The 16,026-nt window shown below is 46.0% G+C and overlaps 1 protein-coding gene across 5 annotated transcripts in view; it reads right to left on the reverse strand.

The window, feature by feature from the left end:
• Positions 1-23: 23 nt before the first annotated feature.
• ajap1 (adherens junctions associated protein 1) overlaps positions 24-16,026 on the reverse strand; it is a 316,483-nt gene continuing 300,480 nt past the window's right edge. For all 5 annotated transcript variants that reach the window (XM_038821840.1, XM_038821838.1, XM_038821839.1 and 2 more), the window contains one exon: positions 24-785. The gene's annotated coding sequence lies outside the window, so the exon portion shown is untranslated. The remainder of the gene's footprint in view (positions 786-16,026) is intronic.

A 16,026-nucleotide genomic window follows, 5' to 3' on the forward strand; every position in this document is an offset into this window, starting at 1 on the left:
TTGGCCATGCTAAATTGCCCCTTAATGTCCAGGGTGGGATTCCAGGGTTACGGGGATAGAGTAGAGTGGGCAGGGGAGTGGGCCCAGGTAGAGTGCACTTTCAGAGGGTCAGTGCAGACCTGATGGGCCAAATGACCTCCCTCTGCACGGCAGGGATTTGATGATTCACAGGAGAACCAAAGAGTGAAAGGGGAATAGTTAAGAAATTGTGAATGAGAACTAAACAATTAAGTCTGTTAAACAGGATATACACTCTCGATTAAGTGGAATTTACTGTATTCATACTTCTCATCATTTAATCTTCGCAACAGACATTGCTTTAGTAAATGTCAGCTCTGAGTAGTTCCTGTTTATGGAAAGAAGTGATACTATTTCTCGCAGACAAAAAATATTAAATGCTTTTCCAAGAGTTAGATTCTCTCAGCGGATCGTACCAGCCTTTAGTCTCGAAGTACGTGGCATCTAATGGCACTGTTGGCAGTGGATCCCAGTTCATGAGATTGTATCTCCACTATAGACACTTCTGAAAAGTTGTGAAGTCCCGTCGAAATCTGACTGCTGTGTCTCATTCTCGTCACGCACTGAAGCTGCGCTCCCTTCGTGTTCTGGCAAAGGTTTAAATCTTCGACAGTTCCTTCTCGTTTTCTCCTGCTTCTTCATAAAATAATGTTATTTTATAGGCATTCTCACTTAAAAAAATAAACAAGGTTCTGCTCACTCCCTGTCCCACGGGTGTGCAATAAAAAGTCGACATCCGCGTGTTTTACAGATTCACCAGTGGGATCCTGGAAAGAAAAGAGAGAAAAAAAACAAAGAAATGTTTTTTTCCAACAAGGGCGATTAACCAGATAGAATTTTAACAAAGCGCAAACAACATTTTTCTTTAACGATGAGCAATTAAATTGATTGCACTGCTAATCAGTTCAGGTAACATGACGAACAAGAGTCTGTCAGTGTGAGAATATTAGCCAGTACAAAATATGGGCAATGGATGATTTTGTTTTAAAATACCAGCAATGCTTAAAAATAGGAGATAAAAATCCAGCCACAGCTGATCGGGCAGCACCAATGGAGAGGGAAAGAGCTGTTGTAATTTCAGCTCAATGACCTTAAATCAGAAGTGGGTGGTGCTGGAAATGCACAGCATTTAAGCAATTGTAGAGACAAGAGGGAAAGCCTGTAATAGGATGGAAGACAGAAGCCATTAAAGGATGAAAGGGATTGCTAAGGATGGGCGTTTATTCAAACAGCTCTAATTGATCCTCTCCCCACCCACCCATAAACAGAAAGAGGTTTTGATTTGTTTCCCTCTTTATGTGTGGTGGAGTATTTCCCAATCCCCCGGTGTTGGTGCGATCCAATTGTCTATTGATAATCCCACAGCACACTCGAGGTAGGATTAACTCAAAGGGTTACTTTATTTGTACACACTCAAACGCAAAAGAGGGTTGACACATTCCCCTCACCTTCAGATAATAGAGAGGATAGAGAAAAGAAAGATTTACAGTACAGAGACAAAAGACTAATGAAATATTGGGGATGATTTTGCACCAGTGTTCACCGCGAGTGCAAACAGTGACAGGGGGGCAAAATCTCGCAAAAATCGGAAAACAAGATTCTCACTGGCAAGGTGTCAATTTTTGATTTTCCCCATCCTTCATTGGTGATATAATCTCACTTCAATGCATTTTAATAAATTTAAATATGGTGAACGGGCTTCCCCGCCATATCATCCCCACATATTTCAAACTCCCGCCTCTCTGACGTGATGTCAAATTGGCGAGGTTTCCAACAGGTATTTTAAAATGCAAAGCCGTTGAAGGCGATCCACTGGGGGCGTACAGGCAAGTATAGCCCCTGCTGAAAGATGGACATGCCCACGCAGTGTCATGCCCCTGACACCTTGGCACTGTGCCCTGGCACAGCTATGCTGGGGGAAGTGCCAAGGTGCCGGACAATGCTTGGAATGCGAGAATTTGCAGGTAATCAAATCATTACAGATCCAGAGAGAGGAATAATCACAGGTTAAAGAGGTGTGAATTGTCTCAAGCCAGAACAGTTGGTGGAGTTTTGCAAGCCCAGGCTAGATGGTGGGGAGTGGATGTAATGCGACATGAATCCAAGATCCCAGTTGAGGCCGCACTCATGCGTGCGGAACTTAGCTATAAGTTTTTGCTCGGCAATTCTGTGTTGTCGCGTGTCCTGAAGGCTGCCTTGAAGAATGCTTACCATCAGAGGCTGAATGCCCCTGACTGCTGAAGTGTTCCCCGACTGGAAGGGAACATTCCTGCCTGGTGATTGTCGCACGATGCCCGTTCATTCGTTGTCGCAGTGTCTGCATGGTCTTGCCAATGTACCACGCTTCGGGGTAACCTGTGATTATCCCTCTCTCTGGATCTGTAATGATTTGATTACCTGCAAATTCTCGCATTCCAAGCATTGTCCGGCATCACTGACTTTGTCTATATAAATGTTTCTGGATCATACCTCTCCAGTCACCTGAAGAAGGAGCTGCGCTCCGAAAGCTCGTGTTTGAAACAAACCTGTTGGACTTTAACCACAGTAAGACTTCTTACTGTGCTCACCCCAGTCCAACGCCGGCATCTCCCCATTATGGGTTAAAAGGAAGGTCTGAGAGGCCATTGTCTGAGATGTTCTGTCCCGACTGGCCAGCTCTGATTATGCAATAGAAAAAAGCTTGGATTTGACTCCCTTTGAAGTTGGGCTGTACACTCCTCAAGTGATCATTGGTAGCTCCTCCGAGATAACGAGGTGTGACAGAAAAGTGATTTATTTTGTTCTGGGGTCACAGACATACAGCTTAATCCATTTTAAGGGTATTGTTCAGGTTTTCTTTTGAAGTTTAGAAATAGTCATGAGGATAACTCTACATATTTTATGAAAACATACAGTGTGATGTCATAATCCATCACAGTTCTTCACCACCTCGAAGAAAAAATTGAATTCTATCTCATTTTGTTACGTGGTCTTATGAAAGAAGGACAGGAGGTAAAGAAGTATGCATTCATTATCACATTCAAACTGGCATGGCAGTAACCTAGTTAACAGGGCCAATGGCAGTTCCTCACTCCATTTTCTTTTGCGGTTTAAATCTGGGTCAGTGCATCAGCAACGGCCTTCTTGTTCCTGTCCTGTGAGCTGGAGTGATTCTGTGACTTGGGAAGATGTCTTAAGGGGACGTCTCATCAAGGTAGGATTTCTTAAGATTCCTCCGTTGGGGATCAGGCTTGAGCTGGGGATCAGAACTCTGCCTGTCCAACTCCTGTTCTCGAAAGGATCTGGGGTTTTATATGGTGGTTAGCACATATGGCGGGGTGAGGGGTTGTGGTGGTGGTGAGTCATGGTCTCGCTGCTCTGGGCCTATACGCAGGAGGATACTGGGTATCTCACACTGACAATCCCAGGTCCTTTGATCATGGAGCTGGTGGGCTCTGGCCCAGCCTAGCTCCTCCCTGCTCCACCTTGGTAACCTGTAGGTTCAGCTGTTCAAACCCAGAGACTGTGGTGAGACTGACTGTAATGGAAGTGGGGTGATTTAATGGGACTTTGGCCTCTCTTGCGGATTCCGGTTTAGTGTTTAGCTCGGGCGCGAGCACCACTGCGGTCTGCCAGTTACCATTGCCGAATGCTATGGGTTGGCATGGCAACAGGTTAGGAATCTGCTCCTGAAGATGGGCCAGCCTTTCTTGGTCCAGACAATAGGGAGATTACTTCCTGGTAAGGGGTCTCTCTTGCATCCTTACTGGGCAGGGCTGTAGCCTTCTGTGTTATTATGGATAATTTTAACTGCAGTGGGAAGCCCTGTGAGGTTGTCTCACGATTCTGTAACAAGGTGGGTTGGTATGCGATCTGATCTAGTTTGATTTGTTCGTCTGGTCAGTTGGTAGGTAGGCTCCATGATTTTTTGGAACAGAACTGCCCTCTGGTGGATAATCGTCTCTCACTGCACCTGCTTTGGCTTTTCAACTCAGTGACCCATCACCCTCACACTTTCTGGGCCAATTCCTGTTAACCACTGAAATTTGCCACAAACCTGCTGACTAGACCTATCACTGACTTCTTAGCCAGTGATGTGGAGATGCCGCCATTGACTGGGGTGAGAACAGCAAGGAGTCTTACAATACCTGATTCGAAAAAAATCTGTGGGACTTTAACCTGGTGTTGTAAGACTTCTTACTGTTCTTAGCCAGTGCCTTTGGATTGGGATTGGGCAATTTTCGAATTGGTTCACTATTCCCTGGGACACCAAGTGGATGTGCAGCCCCGGCTACTCTCCCTTGTAACGTTTCAACCGGAAGACGCATCTCACTTCCTCCCTGCTCATTTGTTTGGAGAATCTCTTAGTCCCTACTCAACTTTGGAAAGGAGGGGCACAATTTAACAGACTCGTCTTGGTGTCGAGAGGCCTCTCAGAAAATTTACGACGCTCAAAACGAAGCCATTTGGCTCATTTGAATGTATGTTTGCCAGTTTCTCTGGGGGCCCAGTAATTTCCAACCAAGCCTGAGAGACCTCACCAGGATGCCATTTAGTACTAGTTTCCTCAAACACGGAGCAGCCATAATGGCACCTGGGAAGGCCTCCCAGACCATTAGACACCTCTGGGTTGTCAGGGGCAGGGTGGCACCCTGGCACTCCTGATGGCCAGTCTGGCAGTGCCACCTGGGACACCCTGGCATTGGAGGTGTCAATATGTCAGGCATTTAAAACCTCTGCCCTTTAACTCTATGACAAAAAACTGGTGTGTTAAAAAAGATTGCTTGCTATTTCACTGTCTACTAACATAAGCCTCAGGGCTGCCATTACTGCATTAGTGGCCAAAGACCGATTTCACATCCAACCATTATCACAGTAGGATGCCTGCCATTTCACAATTTGACTGACACTTTGAAGTGGACTTTTTTCTTATTCTTTCACAAAATGTGGGCATTGCTGACTAGGCCAGCATTCATTGCCCATCCATAACTACCATTGAAAAAGTAGTGAGGAGCTGCCTTCTAGAACTGCTATGGTCCATGTGGTGCAGGCACCTCCCACAGTGCTGTTAGGATGGAAGTTCTGGAATTTTGACCCTGTGACAGTATATTTCTAAGTCAGGAAGGTGTGTGATCTGGAGAGAAACCTGCAGGTAGTGGTCTTTCAGTGCATCTGCTGCCCTTGTCCTTTGAGGTGATAGAGGTCACAGATTTGGAAGATGCTCCTGAATATGTCTTGGTGAATTTCAGTGCATGATGATGTTGTAAGAGATTATGCAATTTAATGAAATATTGTTGTCATCAGGGATAATGTAATTGAAGGAATGTAAATATTGTAAATGGTATTTTTAGGAATGAGAGTATTAAAAAATAAAGTCTACAATGGACAATTAGAACTTTATTTTATTTACTCTCAGTATTGGGGCCTGAGGTCAGCCCCGAGTGGATATTGGGTGACTTGGCAGGTGGCTGTAACAATGAAGGATGTTAGGTGGAGGGTCATGACCTGGTGCTAAGTTGGCAGAAGTGGGCCATGAAAGGAGTAAGTGGACATAGGTTAGCTTGGAGAGTATGAGGAATCAAGGGATTGTGGGTGAGGGGCATCAGGTGGCATGGTAGGCATGGGAAGTCTGCAGGGGAGGGGTGTTGTGAGGGATGAGGGCTGGATGCCTGCTTTCTGTACTATTTGTTTCCTTCTTATCTGAATTTCAACATGGTGCCAGAGCACTGAGGCAGGATTTCCGCATAGGTCGCAACCATACCTGGCATCTTCTGCAGTCGTTGTGGGGTTGTTCAGCCTGATTCCTAGGGAACCCCACCACCATGGAATGAAAATCTAACATCCCGAGTCACTTTCTCCTGGGTTGGGTTTGCGGAGCCAGGGAACATCTCGGCTCTGTGCCCCCAAGGCAGGAGGGAAAGTCAAGGCCTAAGCTGAGCCATCTGAGCCAGACCTGGGGAAACACTGGTCTGCGGGAACCAGATTCAGATGCAGAAATGCCAGAGGCTGAGGTTCTGAATCTAACTTAAACGAACAAGTTAAATGGGGCTAAGGTTTCTGGGCAAACCCATTCAAAAGTTGGACTATGTGCTCCAAATCGCAAGTGACTAATAATTAGATATTTAAGCAGCTTGGAATGACTACTGGCCATCTCCACATTAAACTTACAGCAACGGGGGAATATTCAAAAGATCATTAACCAGCACATTGGGCTGGATTCTCTTACAACCAAAAGGTCGGCACTGCCCCCGCACCTATGTTCTGCCCGGCTTTACTTGCAGACACGGATGAAGAATAGCCTTGTCCGTGGCCGTGTATGCGCATGGTGGCGACCTGTGGTCTCTGCACCGTACAACATGGCGCTGGCCGTGAGCAGACCCTGCCGACCAGATAGTGCCCCCCTGTAATCCCCCTCGCCACCCTGGGACCACCCCCCACCAGTCCCCACCGAAGCCACCCCCCCTCCCGGCCAGTGGAACAGCTCCCCCCTCTCCACTGACTGTGGCGGCACTGGACATTGTCCGCAGCCGCCACGCAAGGTCCCCGAAAACTGTGAGCACAAACACCTCACGCCATCGGGATGTCGGCCCATTGGGGGCTGAACATCGGGGGAGGGTCTGAGATAACGTCCTGAGGCTGTTCCAACGGCGTGCAGCATACTCAGCGATTACGCAGTTTTTTTGGGGGGGGGCGGACCGTCCGAAAAACAGCACCGCCCCGATTTTGGTGTAAAAACGGATTCTCCGGCCAATTGCCGAACGCGAATTTGGAGTCAGCAATCGGAGATTCCAGCCCATTGTCTGTGTAATAATTAGACACTGGTTGTACAGAAAGATAGGAAGAACTTGCATTTCCATAACACCTTTCACAACCTCGAGATGCCCCAGTGTTCTTTACAATCAATTTGCTACATTTTCTTAAGTTACTGTTGTGATTGATTATCATCCTGAAAATGGTTCCAATGTGCCTATGCTGGGCATTAAGAACAGACTGGCCATCAGATTAACGCCTGGAATTCAGTTCAGCACTCATTCAGTGTCGCATTGGAGAATCGGCCAGGGTCTGGGGGCTACAGTAAGGGTTGAATCCGCAGTCGTCTGGTTCGTAGGCCAGAGCGCGACCAACAGAGCCACAACCGGGGCACAATGGATTAATTTGGCATTACAGCCCCCTTCTTCGACCTGACCTCCCAAATGTTTCAACTCGGCCATAAAGGTGGCTGATGTGGAAAAGAGAAAATGTCACCCAGGAGTAGTTGGAGATTTTCCTGTCAGATTAAGTTGGAAGAAATCATAAAATACAGTAAAAGCCGCTGAATGCTAGGGAGCCACTGAAATGCCTGATTTGGGAGCAATCCATGCTTGCACTAGATGTTAAAAGTGGAATGCTAAGAATCACATCCCCTCACTGATGTTCCTCAATGGCTTTTTCAGGGAGAGAAGTCTCCAATGAACAACTAAGGGCTGATTTTGCCCTCAGGTCAGAAACTGCCCGCCCCTTCAAATCCAACTATGGGAGAAAATAACTCAAGTCTTTAGGTTTTTAATTCCAGGGAGGGGGAAGGAGGAAGTGTTGATTGGCAGTAGACAGGTGTTAATGGGAGTTAGGACCATTGTCGCCATAAACACTAGGTGCTGAGGCAGACTGATTAAAAAGCCCAGCCCACTGCAACTTCATCCCACTTACAATAAAAACAAGGAAACAAATAGAAACATCCTTCCAACCCTCACCTCTCATAAACCCTCAACTCATAAGCACTATCCATGCTTGATCTATGTTAACATATGCCCACCTCATGCCCACAACCCAGCTCCTATGGCTTCTCATCCCTTCCTTGCTAACCTACGCTTCTTTACCTACTCCTGTGGCCATTAATAGCTCCTTTGCCAATGTAGTGCCAACTGATGCCAGCCCATGATCCCTACCCACCATCCTTTGCCCTTAAACTCTCCATGCCAACTCACCTAGTTTTACTATAGGCAGACCTCAGGCACCATGGTGTGATGAAATGAAATAAAGCTCTATATTTAGAACAGTACAGCACAGAACAGGCCCTTCAGCCCTCAATGTTGTGCTGAGCAATGATCACCCTACTCAAGCCCACGTATCCACCCTATACCAGTAACCCAACAACCCCCATTAACATTATTTTTTAGGACACTAAGGGCAATTTAGCCTGGCCAATCCACCTAACCCGCACATCTTTTGACTGTGGGAGGAAACCGGAGCACCCGGAGGAAACCCACGCACACACGGGGAGGACGTGCAGACTCCGCACAGACAATGCCCCAGCCGGGAATCGAACCTGGGACCCTGAAGCTGTGAAGCATTGATGCTAACCACCATGCTACCGTGCTGCCCTATATCTGTTGCAGATTTCACTGTTTTTTAAAAATTACTTTCATTTATAAAAACCCATTTGATTCATTTAATTTTATTCAAGTAATCCCTTATGAAAACAATTATTTGCTTTAGGTACTTAATCCTTTATGAAAACAAACATTTGTATTCATAGCCTCACAGCAGAAGCTTTACCACCACTTGGAGTTGTCAATCAAACATTGAAGGTGAAACCATTCCTCAGTTGTGATGATAGGTTCTGGAATCAGTCATGCAGCACAAACCCTATAATGAAAGCCCTCAGGCTTATGTCAACAGACAGCTGGTGAAATAGTTTTTTTTTTCAAAGAATTTAAATGACTTCGGGATTTAAATGACTTGGCAACTCGACAATTCCACTCAGCTCATCCACTTCTTGCAAACATTCTTGTCTACTTTTAACAATCCTAGAGGGCACCTGGACCCACCCAAAGGGGCACCTTACCTCTCCCAAAAGAGTACCTTAAACCTCCAAATATATCCATCAGCTTTGAATCTTTTCCTCAAATGTCTAAAGCCCACAAGTCATGTTTCGGCAGCCTAGTCACCAAAATTGCAACTGTTTGAAGGTAGCTGCACTTTTCCATGAAACACAAATGGCAAAGTACAAAACACCCTCGTTACACACCCCGCTCTCCCCCACACATCCACCTTGGTGAAAATGGTGGGAGCTGGGCTCAGGTGCTGGACTTCCCGAATTGGGGTTCTGGTATTTTGTGGCTCAGACACAGAGCCATTCCAGCTATATGGAAATATGGGCCCATGATACACACCAGTCATTCTAATGGCCTGCCTAACTACTCGGGTTGAATGATGTTGAGCTGCAGATAATTCTGTGCTTCGCATGTCGGCCCACTAAAAACTGCCTAACACAGAGAAAAAGTACAGAATAAGTCAAGCCCTTTACACTGCTTATTGTGACAGGCCAAAATTTTTCTTCTACCAAGCAGAACCATCAACCTTTAGTCCATCACTGCTGCTGTTGACACCACCTCCATTCTGCGAATCATTGTTTTCCTTCTTCTTGCCAACTGCAGAGTAACACCCTCTATCTAGTTCCTCATCCTCTCCTGCATCCACTGCTACGATTTTAAAACGCAGGCCTGGTTCATCAGCTCGTTTTAATCAAACAGACCCACATAGAGTTCGGGGTAGAAAGGCAAAATCACAGACTGCGAGCATGTAGAATTCTATCCCCCTTGTGGAGCAAGCATGCAGGAGTTCCACTACATGGAGAGCAGCAGGCTACACAGAAACAGGGGAATGGGTTTACAGTGAAATCCACTTGAAATTAATGAATTTACTATTAGCTGGTGAGATGATGGGATTGGGCAAGTGATCAGATAGGATTAGGCAGTGAGTTCCAATATCTGATCGCGACATTTAATTAGAAACATTGATTACTGTAAAGAATGATGGCTCCAAAACATAGTCATTGGGTTGAATGCTCCATTTCTGAGGCCAAGTGTGGAGATCTGTGGCGTTTTATGTGAAAAAAACAGCGGTGCCCCCTCACCGGTGACAGGATCGCGCCTAATAAAACTCCTGGCTCCCACGATATAAATTGCCATAAAACATGGTGTCGGCCATGCACAGACTTACCAGATAGTGCCCCCTGACCACCTTGCCACCCATCACCAGTCCCTCCAGCCCTCGCAGGAGCCTCCCCAGCTGGCAGCACGGCTCCTGGACGACTGCGGCGGTGCTGGTCTCCAGCCGCTATGCCAGGTTCCCGACCGCTGAGACCACACGTCCCCCGCGCAGTCGGGCACTTGGTCCTTTGTGGGCGGAGCATCGGGGGAAGGCCTTCAGGTGACATGCTGAGGCTGTCCCAACGGCGTGCGGCACACGACACAATGGTGCCGTTTCAGAGGGGACGGAGTATACAAAACCTGCGTCAAACAGGTGCCTCCCCCGATTTTGGCGTCAAAAGGGATTCTCCGGCCGATCGTCGATTACAAATTCGACTTCGGGGAACGGAGAATCCCGCCCATTGTGTTTATATTTCAGGAAGTTCCGCACTGATGGAGTGCTAATCCTGAAGAACAGAGTACCTGGTTATGTAATCTTCAGTACTACAAGAATAGATGTTCATTAGGAAGTTGAATTTGGATAGGACAGTGGAAAATTCTCCATGTGATTTTGACAATAGCCGCGTGCTGGATTCTCCAATCCCCAGCCGCGTGCTTCTTTGCAGTGTGACATTCACTGGTGGCGGGAATCTATCTTTCCCCCCTCTTGTGATTTGGATCTCTGATTGAAGCCACCCCGCGCCAGCGGGAAACCCGTGGGTGGGCGCCATTGCCAGCGAGAACAGAGAATCCCAACAGCTGGAGAATCCCAGCCAACATTTGATAACAGAATCACACAATGCAGAAGGAGGCCATTTGGCCCATTGATCCTGCCCTGGCTCTCTGAAAGAGCTTTTGCCTAATCCCACTCCCTGCCTTGTCCCTATGACCTTGCACGTTCTTCTTTTTCAGATAGCAATCTATTTCCCTTTTGAATACCTCGATCGAAACTGTCTCCACCACCCTCTCAGTAACTTTCTTCCAGACTCCAACAACCCTCTGGGTGAACATGTTTTTACCCACATCACTCTTACTCCTTTTGCCCATTGATTTAAAATCTGCACCTTCTTGATGCTCCCTTGAGAGGGAACAGTTTCTCACTATTTACCCTCTCCATACATCTTGGGATCTTGAATACATCCATCAGGTCTCCTCTCAGCCTTTATCCAAGGAAAAGAGACCCAACCTCTTCAAAGTATCCTCAGAGCTATAGGTAATTGCCCACTTTGGATTCTTGCAATTGCGGTTGGGGCTCCTCGATGAGATGACAGATGGGAAAACACAATGGATGTTGTAACCATGCACATTCAGAAAGCTCTTGACAAGGTACAGTACCACAAAATTTCAAGGAACATGGAATTGTGGGGAATGAAAGGAATTACATTAAAATTTGTAACATGATTAAGAAGTAGAGATCAGGAATTAATGGCAGCTCCTCAGGGTGGTTGCAATTGGACAGTGGTGCCCCGCAGGGTCTTGTCCTGGAATGACTGCTGTTTCATTATTATATTTGAATCAAAGGCTAGTGGGAGTGCTGTTCAAATTTCCAGATGATACCAAAATAGGAGTCAAAGTGAGTCATTCTGTGAAAACTGATTTTCTCTCAAGTTGTTGAAATGGGCATGGTTGGCAGATAGAACTTGATACCAGCGAGTGTGAAGGGATATACTGAGTAAAACAAATATAAGTGACTTTGAAGGGAGGGCAGTTGACTGACCCAGGGAAAAGCAGAGTGATTTGTAGGATTGGTTTCATATGACATTAGGCGCAACATTTCAAATAGATTTCTGAAGGACGTTGAAATAATAGCGAGGGTAAGACACTATTGCGAGGGCATTGCCTGTTTTGAGGAAAGGGAAATAGTAAAGCTTGAAAAATAGCATCTGCTTTTGTTAGCATATGGGTAGCACGCTGATTAGCACTGCTGCTTCACAGTGCCAAGGACCCGGGTTCAATTCCAGCCTTGGGTGGGTGTCTGTGTGGGTTTCCTCCGGGTTCTCCAATTTCCTCCCACAGTCCAACTATGTGCGGGTTAGGTTGATTGGCCTTGCTAAAATTTCCCCTTTGTATCCAAAGAGGGGCTGGTTTAGCTCACCAGGCTAAATCGCTGGCTTTTAAAGCAGACCAAGCAGGCCAGCAGCACGGTTCGATTCCCGTACCAGCCTCCCCGGACAGGCGCCGGAATGTGGCGACTAGGGGCTTTTCACAGTAACTTAATTGAAGCCTACTCGTGACAATAAGCGATTTTCATTTCATGTGCAGGTTAATGAGATTATGGGGATCGGGCGGGGAAGTCGGACCTGGTAGGGTGCACTTTCAGTGGGCCCATGCAGACGCGATGGGCCAAATGGCCTCCTTCTGCACTATAGAGATTCTATGGTAATAATGAATATTGTCAGTGGTTAAAAAGATATGAAAGAGTGGGATTGGATAGAATGTTTTGAGTGGTTGAGATGTCTGGAAGGAGGATTAATAGCCACAAAACCGAAAATGAGATTTAGTGCAGAGAATGGAAGAACATTTTTTTACACAGAGAATTGGGGGACTGAAATACATGAGTAGGGCTAGTGTTAAAAGTGGAGAGCACCTCAATGATTCAGAATCAGCTGAGTAGGTGGCAGAAGGAAAGGGAAAGTGACAGATACATGGCATTAGCAGTAATGCCGGACAATGAAAATGAACAGAGATTGGCTTGGCTGTACAGCGCCATTGTTGTAATCTCTCTGCACTCCGACTTTTTATTGACAAGTCTGCTGACAAATTGCTGCATGGGAAAGGCATGAGGGTAACTACGCTCTGTCTAGGTGAGAATACAATAACAATAATGCAGCACCTTTACCTAAAAATAATCCATGGCATTTCACAGCAGCATTATAAAACAAAATGTGACATTGAGCCAACCAGGGGATATGAGGACCAGGTGACCTTGGGTGGAGACACAGATTTTAAGGAGTGTGCTGAGGTAGGCTAAAGCCAGAGAGAAGCAGAGGCTTACAGAGACAATTTCCTCCCAATATTTAATTAGCGGGTGTTTCTGCTCATCCAGTATTGAATGTTGAACAAGCAGTCTAGTAGTTTAGAGGCATGGGGTCAAGAGAGCTGGAGATGAGATCGAGCTGGCAGCCTGCTGCTTACATGTGGAATCTGCCATTTTGTTTTTAAATATCTCTGAGAGGCAACAGGTGGAAGAGAAATAGGACGGGACTAAGGGTAGGCCCTGTGAAGGGATATATTCAACCAGATTGCCAACCCTACTTCCAAGTTAGATCTCCGCATCTCTGGGCATTTATATTTAAAAATTCCCTGGTTGGCAAGGGTACCAATTGTCTGCCATCAGTAACATTCCATCAAGATGAAAGCAACTTAAGGTTGGTTCATAAGGGTGAATTCGGAACTCACCGATGGATCCAGAAATTCCACTTAATTCCCAGTTATTCTAGATGGTAAACATTGGAAAAGGCTTGGGCCTGGTGACCATCCACGGACAGATGTTATCAACAGGGTCAAGTAATGAACGGTGGGGTGGGGATGCAGTGGTGGGGATGGAGGTAAAACAGGGAGTAGCAGGAAAGGCATAGCATTTCCATGCTTCCTGCTCCTCCTGGCCCCACAGGGAGCATAAAAGAAGATGAAAAACCTACCTTTAGGGGCTTCTTCTGACCCTATCCCTGCTTTCTCGTAGGCCTTTGGCAGAAATCATATACGGTCGGGTACAGATTGTATCATTCGGACCCAATGGTCAAAAGCACTGCACCTTCTGCTCATGGATGTCCCAGCCTCCAGCTCACGTCAGTCGGTGAAAATCGGAACCTGTCAGCTCCCAGCAGCTTCAGATTGAGTGACAACTTGGGTGACCTTAACCAGTCACTGCCCTGGCCCTAGTTTCCACCACTCGAATGGGTTTATAATTGAAATGAAAATGAATATACTTCTCATCTTGAACTTAAATTGTGAGGAGAATTGAGGGGAACACCAACACCACACATCACTGATTGAGGACCCGTTTCATTTGGCTCAAATTGTAGTCTTTTCACATCTATAAGACCATAAGATATAGAATCAGAAGTAGGCCCATCAAATCTGCTCCACCATTCAATCATACATGATATGTTTCCACCCCCATTCTCCTGCCTTCTCCCCATAACCCCTGATCTCCTTATTAATCAAGAACTTATCTATGCCTGTCTTAAGATTCCTCCTCATCTCTGTCCCTTTAGTCTGAGGCTATGCCTCTCTTATTAGTGGAAACATCTTCTCCACATCCTCTCTGGGCCAAAGGTAAACTCAGAACAGACTGTAGATCCAAACTGGGACCTTCCTAATCTCTGAGAATCAGCACTATGGCACCTTCTAACCTCTCTGCTGCTCTAAACTCCCTCTTTTGTTATCCTTCCAGTTGCCTTTTTATCTCCCCCTTCTCCTTGCACAAAGCTGAGCATCTCCATTCCTGCCATTCTGTTTATGAGAAGCACCAGATCAATGAAAATTGCTTTTTATTTTTTGCCATGGCAACTCCGCCTAGGGAGGTCTTGTGGGCCAATGAGCAACGTCTCTGCCTCCGAGTTCGAAGCTCTGGCTTAAATCCTACCCCACGTCTTGACGGACAAGGGCCAGTTCAAAGTGCAGCCAAACAGGTTGAGTATCGACCAATAAAACCCTTCCAACACAAGCCAACAGCAGGTGGCATGAGTGGGATAGACTCCAGGTCAGCCATGTCGCGGAATGGTGCTCCTCAAGTGATAAGCCTCTGGCGACAGGAAAGAGACGTGTTCTGGGAAAAATAGATGAAAGTCTGCCTTGTGCACCACTAGGTGCAGGAAGAGGAAGAACAACTCCGCCTCACCACTACTTCAATGGAGGGTGTTTTAAGAAAGAGCAATACCTTATTTTCAATTACTGATTTCTGAGCCTCTACTTGAATAAATATTTAAGAGATTAGAATTAGGGTTTGATACTCCAGCCCCACCAATGCACTCTTGCCAGTCCAGTAGGTGCTCCACTAGATCAGTTGGCATTCAGTGTGTGACAGAGTGCCAATGGCAGCTGTTCAAGTCGGAAACAGCAACCACAACTGAGTCAATTTACCCGTATATAAAGCGGCAGCTGCGTGTGACAGCACTCCCCCAATTATTCTTAATTTAATATGGTTTCAAACGGACAGTGTGTCTTTGGCAGGGTGGCAGGAGAAGGAATCTAACTGAAAAAAAAAATGTGGCAAAATAAATCGGCTTAAGATGCAATATCATGTGACACAGTGGATTGAAGATGGCACTTAGATAATCCAGCTGCTCCTTCTCCCAGTCACCTTTTAAATTATATATACTTACTGGCAAGATTAATGATGATTAAAACCCAAAGCAACTGTTTTCTCAATTAAGGAGTATTGCCCCTTTAAGGCAATGAAACTTGGAAACTGACCTTTCTTGTAATCAGTTCATAAAGCAATTTGCATATATAATATAAACGTAAAATAATTGGTAATGGTTAAGTGGTTAATTATCAGAATTATTACGGCTGTAATTTTAATATGACAAATAGAACAGATGGGATTTATTGCCATTTTTACATATTCTAATACATGAATATAATGTGAATTTATGGCATGTTAAATGTTCACATGTATCAGATTCATCAAGGTGCATCTAGATTTTTTTTCTTTATTTACAATCAGGTGCCTGCAGTACCATATTTTCTGCCATCTCCTCTATCTCCCTCTGCTTCTACCCACAACCCTTGTTTTCCCCTTAAACCCTTCTGTTCCCAGGCTCAGGTTCACACCTACCCTCCAGTTCAAGCCTCACTCAAGTTCGGGCCCTCTCTCTAGTTCAGGCTCTCGGGGTCAGGCCTTCTCGCAAGTTCAGGCCCTCCCTCGAGTTCGGGCCCTCTCTCTTAAGTTGAAGCCTTCCTTTGAGTTCGGACCCTCTTTTGAGTTCGGACCCTCTTTTGAGTTCAGACCCTCTCTTGAGATCAGGCCCTCTCTTGAGTTCAGACCCTTTCTTGAGATCAGACCTTCTCTCTCGAGATCAGCCCTTCTATCAAGTTCATGCCAATATACTTCAGCATGAAAGTTACACATCAG

Source organism: Scyliorhinus canicula, chromosome 16 (genome assembly GCF_902713615.1).
Source record: "Scyliorhinus canicula chromosome 16, sScyCan1.1, whole genome shotgun sequence".
In the NCBI taxonomy this organism is placed as follows: Eukaryota; Metazoa; Chordata; class Chondrichthyes; order Carcharhiniformes; family Scyliorhinidae; genus Scyliorhinus; species Scyliorhinus canicula.